Genomic DNA, 13677 nt, shown 5'->3' on the forward strand with positions numbered 1-13677 from the left:
TCATCTTCATAAGCTGAGAAGGATATATGTCACTTCAAGACCCTGTGATGATTGCGATAACTGCACAAATTGTTTGTACAGCATGTATGTTTGAACCATATGAAATCTGGGCACCTTGAAAAAACAACAGGATAACAGCAATGATCAGGGAACAAGAGAGAATAATTTTAAATTCTGACTGCTAGTGAGCCGGGCAGAACAGAGCCATATTTCTCTTCTTTCAAAAGCAAATAGGAGAAATATTGCTGAATTCTTTTTCTCAGCAAGGAACATCCCTGAGAAAGAGAATGTGCCCCTGAGGGTAGGCCTCTAAACGGCCCCCTTGGGGGCAGCTGTCTTTTACGGTCTAAGGTGAAGGCTTGAAATAAGCCCCGGTCTCCTGTGGTGCTCTCAGGCTTACCAGGACAAGGAAATTCCCACCTAATAAATTTTGGTCAGACTGGTTGTCTGCTCTCAAACCCTGTCTCCTAATAAGATGTTATCAATGACAATGTGTGCCCGAAACTTCATTAGCAATTTTAATTTCACCCCATCCTGTGGTCCTGTGATCTTGCCCTGCCTCCATTTGCTTTGTGATATTTTATTACCTTGTGAAGCATATGATGTCTGTAACCCACACCCTATTCGTACACTCCCTCCCCTTTTGAAAATTGCTAATAAAAACTTGCTGGTTTTATGGCTCAGGGGCATCATGGAACTTGCCAACATGTGATGTCTCCCCTGGACACCCAGCTTTGAAATTTCTCTCTTTTGAACTCTTTCCCTTTATTTCTCAAACCAGCCTACACTTAGGGAAATAGAAAAGAACCCACGCTAACTATTGGGGGTGGGTTCCCCCAATAATCTTTGTTGGCTTATCTACCTTCAATCTTTGAGATTGCTGACCTTTGAATGAGGGTTTTGTGGGGTCTTTTTTGTTGATGTTGTTGTTGTTGTTTTCTGTTTGTTTTTCTCTTTTAACAGGCCACTCTACTGCAGGGCTGCTGCAGTTTGCTGGGGGTCAGCTCCAGACCCTAGTTGCCTTGGATTTTCCCATACCTGGAGGTTTCACCAGTGAAGGCTGCAGAGCAGCAAATATGGCAGCCAGCTCCTTCCTCTGGAAACTCTGTCCCAGGGGGGTACTGACCTGTTGCTGGCCCGAATGCACCTGTAGGAGGTGTCTGGACACCCCTGTTGGGAAGTCTCACCCAGTTAGGAGGAATAGGATCAGGGACCCACTTAAAGAGTCAGTACTGCTGCTTTTTGGTAGCGCAGGTGTGCTGTGTTGGAGGTGGACCCTTCCTCATCCAGACCATTTGTATTCTCCAAAGCCGGCAGGCTGGAATGGCTGAGTTGACCAAACCAAAGAGATGGTGGCTGCTCCTCCCCTTGGAGCTCCATCCCAGAGAGATCAGAATTCTTTCCATAGACCCTGTCTAGAATGGCTGAAGCCCCTGCAGGGAGGTCCTGCCCAGTGAGGAGAACTGGATTGAGGCCCCACTTAAAGAAGCAGTCTGGCCATGATCTGGCAATGTGGCTGTGCTATGTTGTGGGGGACACTTCTTTCTCTGGACCATTTGTATTCTCCAGAGCCAGCAGGCTGCAATGGCTGAGTCTACTGAACTGCACAGATGGTTGCCACTTATCCCCCTGGGAACTTGGACCTGTCTCAAGGAGATTCTAGCTTGTTGCTGTTGGCTGGCTTTAATTCCAAGCCAGTGGGTCTTAACTTGTGAGGTGCTGTGGAAGTGGTGCCTGCAGAATGGTGCCGCTTGGCTCCCTGGATTCAGCCCCACTTCTTAGGGATATGTATGGATGGATTTCCCACCTTGCTGGGTATCCTGGGGCCAGAGTATGTAAAACTCATGGGTCTCTCTATGTGCCTGAGCAGATACTCTGCCAAGACTCCACACTACTCTGTGTATTGGACCCAAGACCCTGGTGGTATGGGCTCATGGGAGGATCTCCTTATCTGTGGGTTACAAAGAACCATGGGAGAGTGTGGTTTCCCAGGTGGGGCTGCACAATCACTCACTGCTTCCCTTGGCTGGGGGTGAGGGTTTCTTTGGCTCCATGCCACTCCCAGGTGGGCCATTGCCTGCCCTCCTGACTTTTCTTCATTCTCCATGGGTCAAGTTGTTTGCCTAGTAAGTCCCAATGTAAGAACCTGGATATCAGAGTTGAAGGTGCTGGATTTACTTACTCCCTTTCATTCCTTTCTGTGAGTAAAGATTTATATTAGTTTCAGTTTTATTTTCCTGTTGGATGCTGTTGCTTTGAATTTGCCTAGATCTCATGGAACCCTGAGTCTATAAAGGTTATCCTTCCAATGTGTCATAGCTTTATTTAATTCAGTAGTTCTCAACTCTGATCACACATTAGACTCCCCTGGGGAGCTTTAAAAGTATAGCAGTATCTAGATCTCATCTCTAAAAATCCTGAATTTCATATGGAAACTAAAAGGAGCCTGAATAGCCAAAGCAATCCTAGGCAAAAAGAACAAATCTGGAGGTATCACATTGTCATACTTCAAGCATACTATCAAGCAATAGTTACCAAAATAGCATGGTACTGGTATAAAAGTAGACACATAGACCAGTGGAACAGAGTAGAGAACCCAGAAATAAGGCCAAATACTTACAACCAACCGATATTCAACAGAACATACGAAACATAAATTTGGGAGAGGACACCCAATTTAACAAATGGTGCTGGGAAAACTCAATAATCATATGTAGAAGAATAAAACTTTGGGTTCCTATCTCTCACCTTATACAAAAATCAACTCAAGATGGATCAAAGACTTAGATATAAGACCTAAAACCATAAGAATTCTAGAAGATAACCTAGGAAGAACTCTCCTGGACATTGGCCTAAGCAAAGAATTCGTGACTAAACTCCTATAAGCAAATGCAACTAAAACCAAAATAAATAAATGAGACCTAATTAAACTAAAGAGCTTCTGCACAGTGAAAGAAACAATCATCAGAGTGAACACATAATCAACAGAATGGGAGAAAATATTTGCAAACTATTCATCCAACAAAGGACTAATATCCAGAATCTACAAGGAACTCAAATCAGCAAGAAAAAAAACCCAAATAATCCCAACAAAAAGTGGGCAAATGACATGAATAGACATTTCTTAGAAAAATACACACAAAAGGACCAACAAACATATGAAAAAGTGCTTAACATCACTAATCATCAGAGATATGCAAATTAAAACTACAGTGGAATACTACCTTACCCCTGCAAGAATAGCCATTATTAAAAGGTCAGAAAACAATAGATATTGGCATGGGGGTGATGAAAAGGGAACATTTAGACACTGCTGGTGGGAATGTAAATTAGTACAGCATTTATGGAAACATTCTGTTATGGGATAAATATTTTTGTCTCCCCAAAATTGTTATTTTGAAGCCCTAACCCTCAGTGAGGCTGAATTTGGAGGTGGAGACTTTAAGGAAGTAATTAAGGTTAAATAAAGTCATAAGGGTGGGTCCTGATCACATAGGATTATTGTGCATTTAAGAAGAGACACCAGACAGTTTGCTCTCTCTCTGTGCACACATACCAAGGAAAGGCCATGTGAGGACACAGTGCGAAGGTGGCTGTCTGCAGGCCAAGAAGAGAGCCCCACGAGAAACCAGATCAGCCAGAACCTTGATCTTAGACTTCTAGCCTCCAGAACTTTGAGGAAATAAATTTGTGTTTAAGCCACTAAGTGTGTGGTATTTTGTATGGCAGCCCTAGTAAACTGATATACCTTTAGAAGAAGATAGGTGGCTATAAAGATATAAGAATGGTGATTTTCAGCTGGGCACAGTGGCTCACACCTATAATCCCAGCACTTTGGGAGGCTGAGGCAGGCGGATTGCTTGAGCTCAGGAGTTTGAGACCAGCCTGGGCAACATGGCGAAATCCTGTTTCTACAAAAAAGAGAAAAACTAGCCAGGCATGATGGCATGCACCTGTAGTCCCAGCTACTCAGTGGGCTGAAGTGGGAGGATCGCTGGAGCTCAGGAGGTTGAGGCTGTGTGATCTGTGATTGCACCACTGCACCCTAGCTTGGACATCAAAGTGAGATCTCATCTCTCTCTTTTTTTTTAAGTGATTTTCATGTAAAAATTGCCAGTCTCTAATTCTATGCCAAAGGCTTTTACTGAAGTTCATTATCAGAATCTTAATTGCAGAAAAATTTAAACCAGTATGAAATTTATAAAAAAAACATTTTTTCTACATAAAAAGCAGATTAGTGTCATGTACAGGTTAACCTATTTAAATGTGGTTAGAATATTGCAGAAAGATAATGACTCTGCAGAGCCATGGAAGGCTGTGGATGGAATTGCTCTGCATGGCAGAATAGTTACATGTTAGGTAGACTAAAGGACATTTAGAATTGTTAAAATAAAATAGTAGTTTTTGTTCATGCTTGAAGTAATATTACCTATAAAAATATATTATATTCCTTTTACTGTCTAGAGAATATTTGATTTTCCATTTCTAATTTTTTTTTTTTTCATGTTTGGGAAACATTTCAAAATAAGGGTTAAGAACTCAGGCTTTGTGGGGGTTTCTGCTTTTGGGGAGGATGGAGAGGAACACAAAAGACCTTCTTTCTCGTAGAAACAGAAAAAAAAAAAACCCAAAAACAAAAAACTAAGAATAAAAGTATTTTCTATGGGGCTAGCCAGGGGTGGTATTCACACAAGGAAGCCTTGATTAACTGAATTCCAGAGAGAAAGAGCCCTTTATAAGTGAGCAGAGAGCCAAGGCAGCTTTAAGCCTGGGACAGCTTCCTGGTCTGGTTATGGGTAGGTAGGTCTGATAGAGAAACTTGACAAGGTGAAGGGGAAATAAGCTGGGTTTTGCACCAAGTAGGACTGTCAAGATAAATTAAGAGTCTGGAAAAAGCCCCCAAAGCCAGACCAGATTCTTGCGTTCAGCATTTCTTTCCTAAACCCTCCCCAACCATGAATTTTGCTAAGAAAGTTACTGTGGAGCAAGGGCTGGTAAGAAGAGAGAATTTGCTTAGTCATATGCATTCCTGTGGTGTTTGAATTCCAGGTCCTTTCCTGGAGATGAATCCAAAGATGAACTAAAAATATACGAGACTATAACCAAGCTTCTCCCAGTTCAGCTACTGAAAACATAAAAGGGCTATGACTTAGGAAGTCGAGAACTGGGCTAATCACATGTAATTTCAATTTAATTAAAACTGAAACACAGACTTGGATCTACTCGACTCTAAAAGAAATATGAATGATCATTCCTCACCCCAATTACCGTATAGAGAAAAAGATTGCAGTCTCTGGGAGGAAATAATTAAAACAAATCTAAACGTTCTACTTCAGACACCACTCTTTTTTTATACATAATATCTGGAATATAATAAAAAATTATGAAGCATGCTAAGAAACAAGAAAATAGGATCTACAATAAAAAAAAAAAGGTAGTCAATAGAAACAGACCCATAGAATCCACAGTTATTGAAATTAATAGACAGGACCTTAACACAGCTTTTGCATATATGTTTTTAAAAGTTGTGGGAAATGGATATAATGGGTGCAAAGATTGGGTATTTCAGAAGAGAAATGACAAACTCCTAAAAAGAACAAAATAGAAATTCTAGAACTGAAAAATAGAATGTCTGAATCAAACAATTATTAGATGGGCTTAACATAGGTTCAGTATTGCAGAAGTAAGGATTTTGAAGTGAACTTAAAGACAGAAAACTGATTTGTCTGTATTAATCAGATAAAATAGACTTTCAAGCAAGAAGTATTACCAAGTAAAAGGACATTTTACAAAGATAGAAGGGAAAATCATCAAGAAGAAAACAGTTTTAAATGTGTAGGAAATTCAAAATATATCAAGCAAAAAATGGATAGAAATAGGTCACAGTGGCTCACACCTGTAATCCCAGCTCTTTGGGAGGCCAAGGCAGGCAGATCACCTGAGGTCAGAAATTAAAGACCAGCCTGGCTAACATGGCGAAATGCTATCTCTACTAAAAATACAAAAATTAGCTGGGCATGATGGTGGGCACCTGTAATCTCAGCTACTTGGGGGGCTCGGGCAGGAGAATTGCTTTAACCTGGGAGGTGGAGGTTGCAGTGTGCCGAGATCACATCATTGCACTCCAGCCTGGGCAACGAGAGTGAAATTCTGTCTTTAAAACAAACAAACAAACAACAAACAAACAAACAAAGGATAGAAATAAAGAAATAGAAAAACCCAGAATTATAGTTGGAGATCTTAATATATTTTTCTCTCAGTAATTGATAGTGTAAATAGAAAACAATTTAGAAAGAATATAGAAAATCTGAATCACCCTATCAATCATCTTAATTTAATTGACATTTATAGACTAGTACCCCAAACAACTGCAGAATACTTATTCTTTTCAAATGCACTTAGAATATTTACCAAGATAGAACATGTGCTGAACCATGAAAAGAAGTCTCGATAGAGTTCAAAATACAGACTTTATACAGAGTATGTTGTTGGAACATAATAGAAAACAATAACATAAAGATATCTAGAAAAATTCCCAAATATTTGTACATTTAACAACACATTTCAAAGAAGGAATCACAAGGTAAAAGAGAAAATATTTTGAACTCAATTATAGTTAAAATACAACATGTCAGAATTTGCGAGATGTAGTAAAGCAGTGCTTAAAGGGAGATGTATAGCTTTAAATGCTTGTATTAGGGTTAAAAATGGTTTAAAATCAATGCTCTCATCTTCTATCTTAAGGAGCTATTAAAAGAAAAGGCAAATTAAACACAAAATAAGTAGAAGGAAATAAATAATAAAGAGCAGAAATCAATGAAATAGAAAAGTGAAGGGAGTCAACAAAACCAAAAGTTGGTTAATTAGAAAAATAAATTTGTTTAAAAATTATAATTGTGAAAAAAGAGAAAAAATATAAAATCTCAACATCAAAAGTGAAAAAGGTCAGGTGTAGTGGCTCACATCTGTAATCCCAGCACTTTGGGAGGTCTAGGTGGGCGGATCACCTGAGGTCGGGAGTTTGAGACCAGCCTGGTAACATGGTGAAATCCTGTCTCTATTAAAAATACAAAAATTAGGCTGGCTGTGGTGGCTCACGCCTGTAATCCTAGCATTTGGGGAGACCTAGAAGGGTGGATTGCCTGAACTCAGGAGTTAGAGACCAGCCTGGGTGACATGGTGAAACCCTGTCTCTATTAAAAATACAAAAAATTAGCCAGGCGTGATGGCAGGTGCCTGTAATCCCAGCTACACAGAAGGCTGAGGCAGGAGAATCGCTTGAACCCAGGAGGTGGAGGCTGCAGTGAACCAAGATAGCACCACTGCACTCCAGCCTGGGTGACAGAGAAAGACTCAATGAAAAAAAAAAAAAAAAAAAAAAAAAAAGTGAAAAAGAGGTATTGCTGGAGATGCTATAGACATTAAAGCAAGAAAAGGGAATATTGTCATCAATGTTACTCCAATAAATTCAATGACTTTGAACAAACTCCTTGAGAAACACAAATGAACAAATCTGACAAGAAATAGAAAGTTTGAATAGCCTTATGTCTTTTGAGGAAATTATATCAGAATTTGTAAAACCCTCCCCCCCAAAAAATTCCAGGGTCAAATGGCTTCCCTGGTGAATTCTCGCAAACATTTAAGGAAGAAATAATGCCAACATTACACAAGTTTATAAGCATTAGAAATTGTTATTATTATCAGTATTGTTTTCATAAGTCTCCTCCCTCAGTTATCAGCTTCCATCTTAAAGCAGCAGAACTTTTCATAGTCTTCTAGAAAAACTCTGAATTCAATGGAAGATGACCTTGTAAATCCTATCCTACCTTTCCTATCTGTGTTCCTTTGAATTAGAATGATACGTGGTGTTTACAAAACACCCTATATTGCTATTGCCTCTGACTACTCTTTTCTAATCTTTTTACACAAAATCACTTGTTCCTCTGGGACTTGAGAAGAAGGGTTGCCAAGCCATGTCAAGGTGTCATCAAAAGTTTTTCAGGGTCTTATTACACCTGGTTTTCTGGTAATTTTTAAAGAACTAACACTCTGTTTACTTTTTTCTTTAGTATTCTTGTATAAACCCTTTCTGGAGCTGACAAAGAATTGCTCAGATTATGTGTTTCCTGCTTTAATTTGATTTTATATAATAGACTCACATTAAAATTTGTATCATAAATGGAAAATCTGTGAGCAATCACAATAATGGCTGTCCTTCCTCGGAAATACTAAGAGCTGGTTAGGCTACATCCTTCTGAAACATGCTCTATCACTGTTGTTTGATGTCGTTCCAGCCACATCTAACACAGGAGGCGTCCAAACTTCTTTGAGTTGAAATGACTGAGGATGTACTTTTCAGAGACCCCAGAAAACTGGCAGTGTCGACTGAAGAATACTCACAGCAAGAATGAGTGCTAAGCATTTATAACCAAGTCAGTGATGAGGCACCTACTGCTCTGGATACCTCTACCATCGTTTCTTTACTCTCTCTCCAGCAGAATAAATCTGAATGTTTTAGACCTCAAGATGTCTGGCCTCAGTAAAAAATAGTTTTTTGATGGACTATGATATTCTACTCTTTAGAGTAAAGACTAAGCTGGTATAACTGAGAAACTCTAAATTAGAATAGCTTTTTATTAGTTTGTTCTCAAGCTGCTACTAAAGACATACCTGAGACTGGGTAATTTATAAATGAAAGAGGTTTAATGGACTCACAGTTCAGCATAGCTGGGGAGGCCTCACAATTATGACAGAAGGCAAAAGAAGAGCAAAGGCACGTGACAGCAGGCAAGAGAGTGTTTGTGCAGGGGAACTCCCATTTATAAAACCATCATGTCTCATGAGACGTATTCACTACCACAAGGACAGTATGGGGGTAATCACCCCCATGATTCAATTATCTCCACCTGACCCAATCCTTGACATGTGGGAATTATTACAATTCAATGTGAGAGTTGGGTGAGGACACAGCCAAACCATATCAACTTTAATAAGATAAAAGTTTATTTTTCTCTATCTGGTTATGGAAGTCCTTTGTATAAAGTTAAAAGTTTTATTTAATTTCTGGTTTTTTTTCATAGTTTTGAATAAACATATATTGAGTATCTACTCTGTTCCAGGTGAAATGCTGGGGACTGGGTACACTCAGATTAGTAAGGGTTCTTGTCCTCAAGAAGCTCAGGATCACATTTTGTGTGGGTGTGCATGCATGCATGTTTTTGGGGGGCAGGTGTTACAAATAAATAGCCTTTAAGTGTGATAATATTATATTGTTTACTGAGTGCAGATTTTAATATCACTACACACACACACACATACACACAAATGGTAACTAAGGGATGTGTCAGTTCTACAACTTGAATAATATATAATTTTTATTCATCAATGAAATATTTTAAAATAAAAAAGAGAATAAAGGTGTAGTGGAGGTAGAAGGAAATGAAGGCCAAGTAAGGAATTAAAGATAGATCTTCAAAGAGATCTCAAAGAGATTAAAGTATTATTTTTATTATGATACATGTAATAATAAGTCATCTGTTCCTGAGAAGTATCTCTGTTTTCACCCTGTTTTGACTTGAAAGCAGGTATCAACAATTCTTTGCAATCATCTTAAAGAATGTTTCTTACTCTCCAGACAATAAGGCCAGGCATGGTGGCTCACACCTATGAGCACTTTGGGAGGCCGAGGTGGGTGGATCATGAGGCCAGGAGTTTGAGACCAGCCTGACCAACATGGTGAAGCCCCATCTCTACTAAAAATACAAAAATTAGCCGGGCGTGGTGGAATGCGCCTGTAATCCCAGCTACTCAGGGGGCTGAGGCAGTAGAATTGCTTGAACTCGGAAGGCGGAGGTTGCAGTGAGCTGAGATCGTGCCACTGTACTCCAGCCTGGGCAACAGAGTGAGACTCCGTCTCCAAAAACAAAAACAAAAACAAAACTATAGCCGGCAATATTCATTTTACTGAGTATTTTGTAAGGGATGAGGGCAATTGGCATTGCATGGCTCATTCCACTATTAGTCCTCTTTTTCAGCTCTCCAATCCTGAAGTCAAAATGGAATGCATCTCTGCTATTCCTCTGGGCATCATCTAATTTTTTTGTTCTAGTTTTTCTTGTACTGGAATCTACAACACCCTCTCCTAGCCCCTCAACCAGCCTTTCTTCTGCAGAGCAACTTATTTCTACTAAGCAACTGCAAACCTATTCACCTACATCCAAGAGTTCAGCAGTGTCTTTTAAGTATGGAATAGGCCATTCTTTTACATTTTATTGAGATGACTACTTTTTAAAAATTGGTTGCTTCCCAGAACTGTTTACAACATTGCTTGCTTTAGTTAAGTGAGTGAAGCAAGGTGTGATAATGTAGGGCTAGGAGGCTAGGGTTGGGCAATGTGGTAGCACATTATTTTGTTACTTGAGATTGCCTGTAATTGTATACATTAGTGACCAGAGTGATATGAATCTCACAGGGGCTCTTGAAGTTCTGCTTCTTCCCTATTCCTTAATGCAATACAATATTTGGGTTCATCTTTTCAATTTTCCTGGAGAAATTAAATACTGTGCCATAATATAAAAATAAATAATTTGAAAGTAAAGGAAGGGCATGAATGGAGAGGAGGCAGGAAAACATTCTAGGTTAGAAAAAATGGCGGAAGTAATGTTGGGACATTGGAGTGATGGTGGAGGTGGGAATAGAATCTAGGATCTCTTCATCCCATACTATGCATCTATCTTCACGAAGTTAGTATGGCCAAATATCATATCAGCTCATTTCTGGTTGGGAAAAGCAGGATGAATGTGCCTTTCTAGCTGTCCTTGAGATATAAATCTCCTGTAACATAGCTTCCCTAGTGGTCACCTCAAAGGCTTTGTTCTCTCCAAGATAGATGCTACAGAGTGGGACAGTACTTGGTGTGTGTGTGTGTGTCTCAATTTGTTTTATTAATATGACAAATTGAACTAGGGGCAAGAGACTGATGGACAGAGGAGCCTATGATGGGGTGGCAGGTACTAAATATTTTCCAGGTGTAAGGAGCAGAGGAGGAAAAGGGAGAGTGGGTAACCCTTTTTCAGACCATTATTTAGTCCATTTTATGTTGCAAATATTAGCAAACCTACTCTAGTGTTCTTAAACAGTAGGGTTTTCATTACAGCACAGTTAAGAGAGTAGGCTTAGGAGTAAGATTGCTTGATCCTGAGTAAGTTACTTGTCTTGGTGTCTCAGTTTCTTCATTCCAGTTAAGTAAATGTGTTTAAATTAAATTATATTAGTTAGTAAACATAAAGCACATAGAAAAGTGTTTGGCTTCTGGTTAGCTTTCAATAAGTGTTAACTATTATTTGTTATTATCATTTTAGCAAAACCAACCTCCAAAACCTATGAAGTCAGTTTACAAAAAACCACCAGGAAAAGGGAAATAAGAAGATTCTTTACTTTGCTGTCATTTGATACACTTAGCATTTTAAACGACTATATGTACAGTATTAACTATGCCTTTCCACAAAACTATGTGTGTGCATATGAATTACAGGGCTTTCATTTGAAACTGAACTATCTATGTGTGTAGTTACTTTAATCATTCAACAAACCTACAAAATATTTAAGCATAAATTATCATGATGACTAAATACAGAAAAGCTGCTGTTACCAAAACCCACACCCAAATTGACTGCACAGGATGGGTAATTGGATGGTGGTGTAAAGAACGCTCATGAGGACTAAGCTGCTGTTAATTAGATCTTCTGTGCCATTTAGATGTTCTCCAAGCTTCAGGGAGTTCCCTGACGGCAGTTGGACATTAGCCTTGTGGTTTTTTAGGGTAACCTACAGTTTGTCAGCACAGGGGTGGAGGTGAGCACCATGGGACTTTTCCCAGGCTGCTCTTTAACATACTGTAGTTTCAATCTTTAAGCCAATAAATGGAGGAGAGAGAAAGAAGGCAGACTGAAATTAGAGGAAAAGAGGGAAAGAAAGGGAAAGTGGAAGTAAGAATAATATTCATTAAATGTCTTCTTTGGGCCAGATATTTTTTAGGAACTTTCACATATTGTGCTTGCATCAACTCTGTGGGAAACATATGATTATTGATTATACTATCCTCATTTGTAACAGACATTGTTGGGTGCCTATATAACAGCTATTTTTCTTCATTATTTTTCTTGCTGATAGTGCATTCTTTTTTTTTTTTTTTTAGTGTTTATTTCCCAAATAGAACTTATGTCTATCCTTCAGCAATAGGGGTAATTTTGAAAATTCATTATTTTGCAATTGCCCTTGAAAGGACATTTTTTGACATAACAGCAGATAAGATTCTAGCCAATGAAAGGTGATGAGAAGGTTGCTGAGAAGTTTCTGAGAAAAGTTTCTTTATTCTTTAACAAATACCCTGGAAAGAGACAGGCCTTCTGCTGCTGTTCATGGTTGTACCTGCACGGGATGCCTGAAAAGGAGTAACCTTGGGTTCAGAAGAGGAGCCAGCGTGAGGACAAAGCAGACACACTGAAGTACCACCTATCATTGAATTTTTGTGCAAGAGCATAAACATTCTCATTGTTTAATCTTTCCGTGGGAGACACTTTACTATGTGTAGCAAAGTAATTCTAACTGATATACCATTTTCCATTTTATGAGAAAACTGATGTACAGAAAGGTTAAGAAACTTGCCTGCATTTGCATGCCTAATGGGAATTAGAGAGAACAAGTTGTGCCTTCTAATATACAGACAAGATATGTCTCTTTTAAACAGCACATACATACACACTCCAATATGGCAATTTCCATCATTTTTAAAAAATTAAGTGAGACAAAGACTCTAAAACTCTTTTTTTAAATAACACATACATTACTGTCTTGGGATTTGTTTTTATTTTTTTCAGCTGTGTTGAGGTATAGTTGACAAATAAAATGGTATGAATTTAAGGTGTGCATTGTGATGATTTGATGTATCTATATATTGTGAAAAGACTACAATAAAGTCAGTTAACATATCTATTAATTCACCTTGTTATCATTTTTTTGTGGTGAGAACATTTAATGTCTGTTCTCTTAGCAAATTTCACATATACAATACAGTATTGTTAATTATAGTCTGTTCCCTTTGACCCAACGTCTCCACATTTCCCCGACATCCTAGCCCCTGCTAACCACCATTATATTTTGTTTCTATAAGTTTGACTTTTTCGGGTTCCACATATATGTGAGATTATACAGCATTTGTCTTTCTCTGTTTGAATTTTTATTTGTTGGATTTTTTTTTTTTATTATTATACTTTAAGTTCTAGGGTACATGTGCACAACGTGCAGGTTTGTTACATAGGTATACATGTGCCGTGTTGGTTTGCTGCACCCATTAACTCATCGTTTACATTAGGTATTTCTCCTAATGCTAACCCTCCCCCAGTCCCCTTCCCGCGACAGGACCTGGTGTGTGATGTTTCCAGCCCTGTGTCCATGTGTGTTCATTGTTCAACTACCACCTATGAGTGAGAACATGTGGTGTTTCGTTTTCTGTCCTTGTGATAGTTTCCTGAGATTGATGGCTTCCAGCTTCATCCATGTCCCTGCAAAGGACATGAACTCATCCTTTTTTATGGCTGCATAGTATTTCATGGTGTATATGTGCCACATTTTCTTAATCCAGTCTATCATTGATGGACATTTGGGTTAGTTCCAAGT

General features: G+C 38.8%; 1 long non-coding RNA gene across 1 annotated transcript in view; it reads left to right on the forward strand.

Annotated features, from left to right (window-relative positions):
• LOC112635211 overlaps positions 1-12997 on the forward strand; it is a 100079-nt gene extending 87082 nt beyond the window's left edge. Inside the window, exon 3 of the long non-coding RNA XR_003121876.1 lies at positions 10035-12997. This is a non-coding gene — a long non-coding RNA (uncharacterized LOC112635211). The remainder of the gene's footprint in view (positions 1-10034) is intronic.
• Positions 12998-13677: the final 680 nt, after the last annotated feature.

Source organism: Theropithecus gelada, chromosome 11, assembly GCF_003255815.1.
Source record: "Theropithecus gelada isolate Dixy chromosome 11, Tgel_1.0, whole genome shotgun sequence".
In the NCBI taxonomy this organism is placed as follows: Eukaryota; Metazoa; Chordata; class Mammalia; order Primates; family Cercopithecidae; genus Theropithecus; species Theropithecus gelada.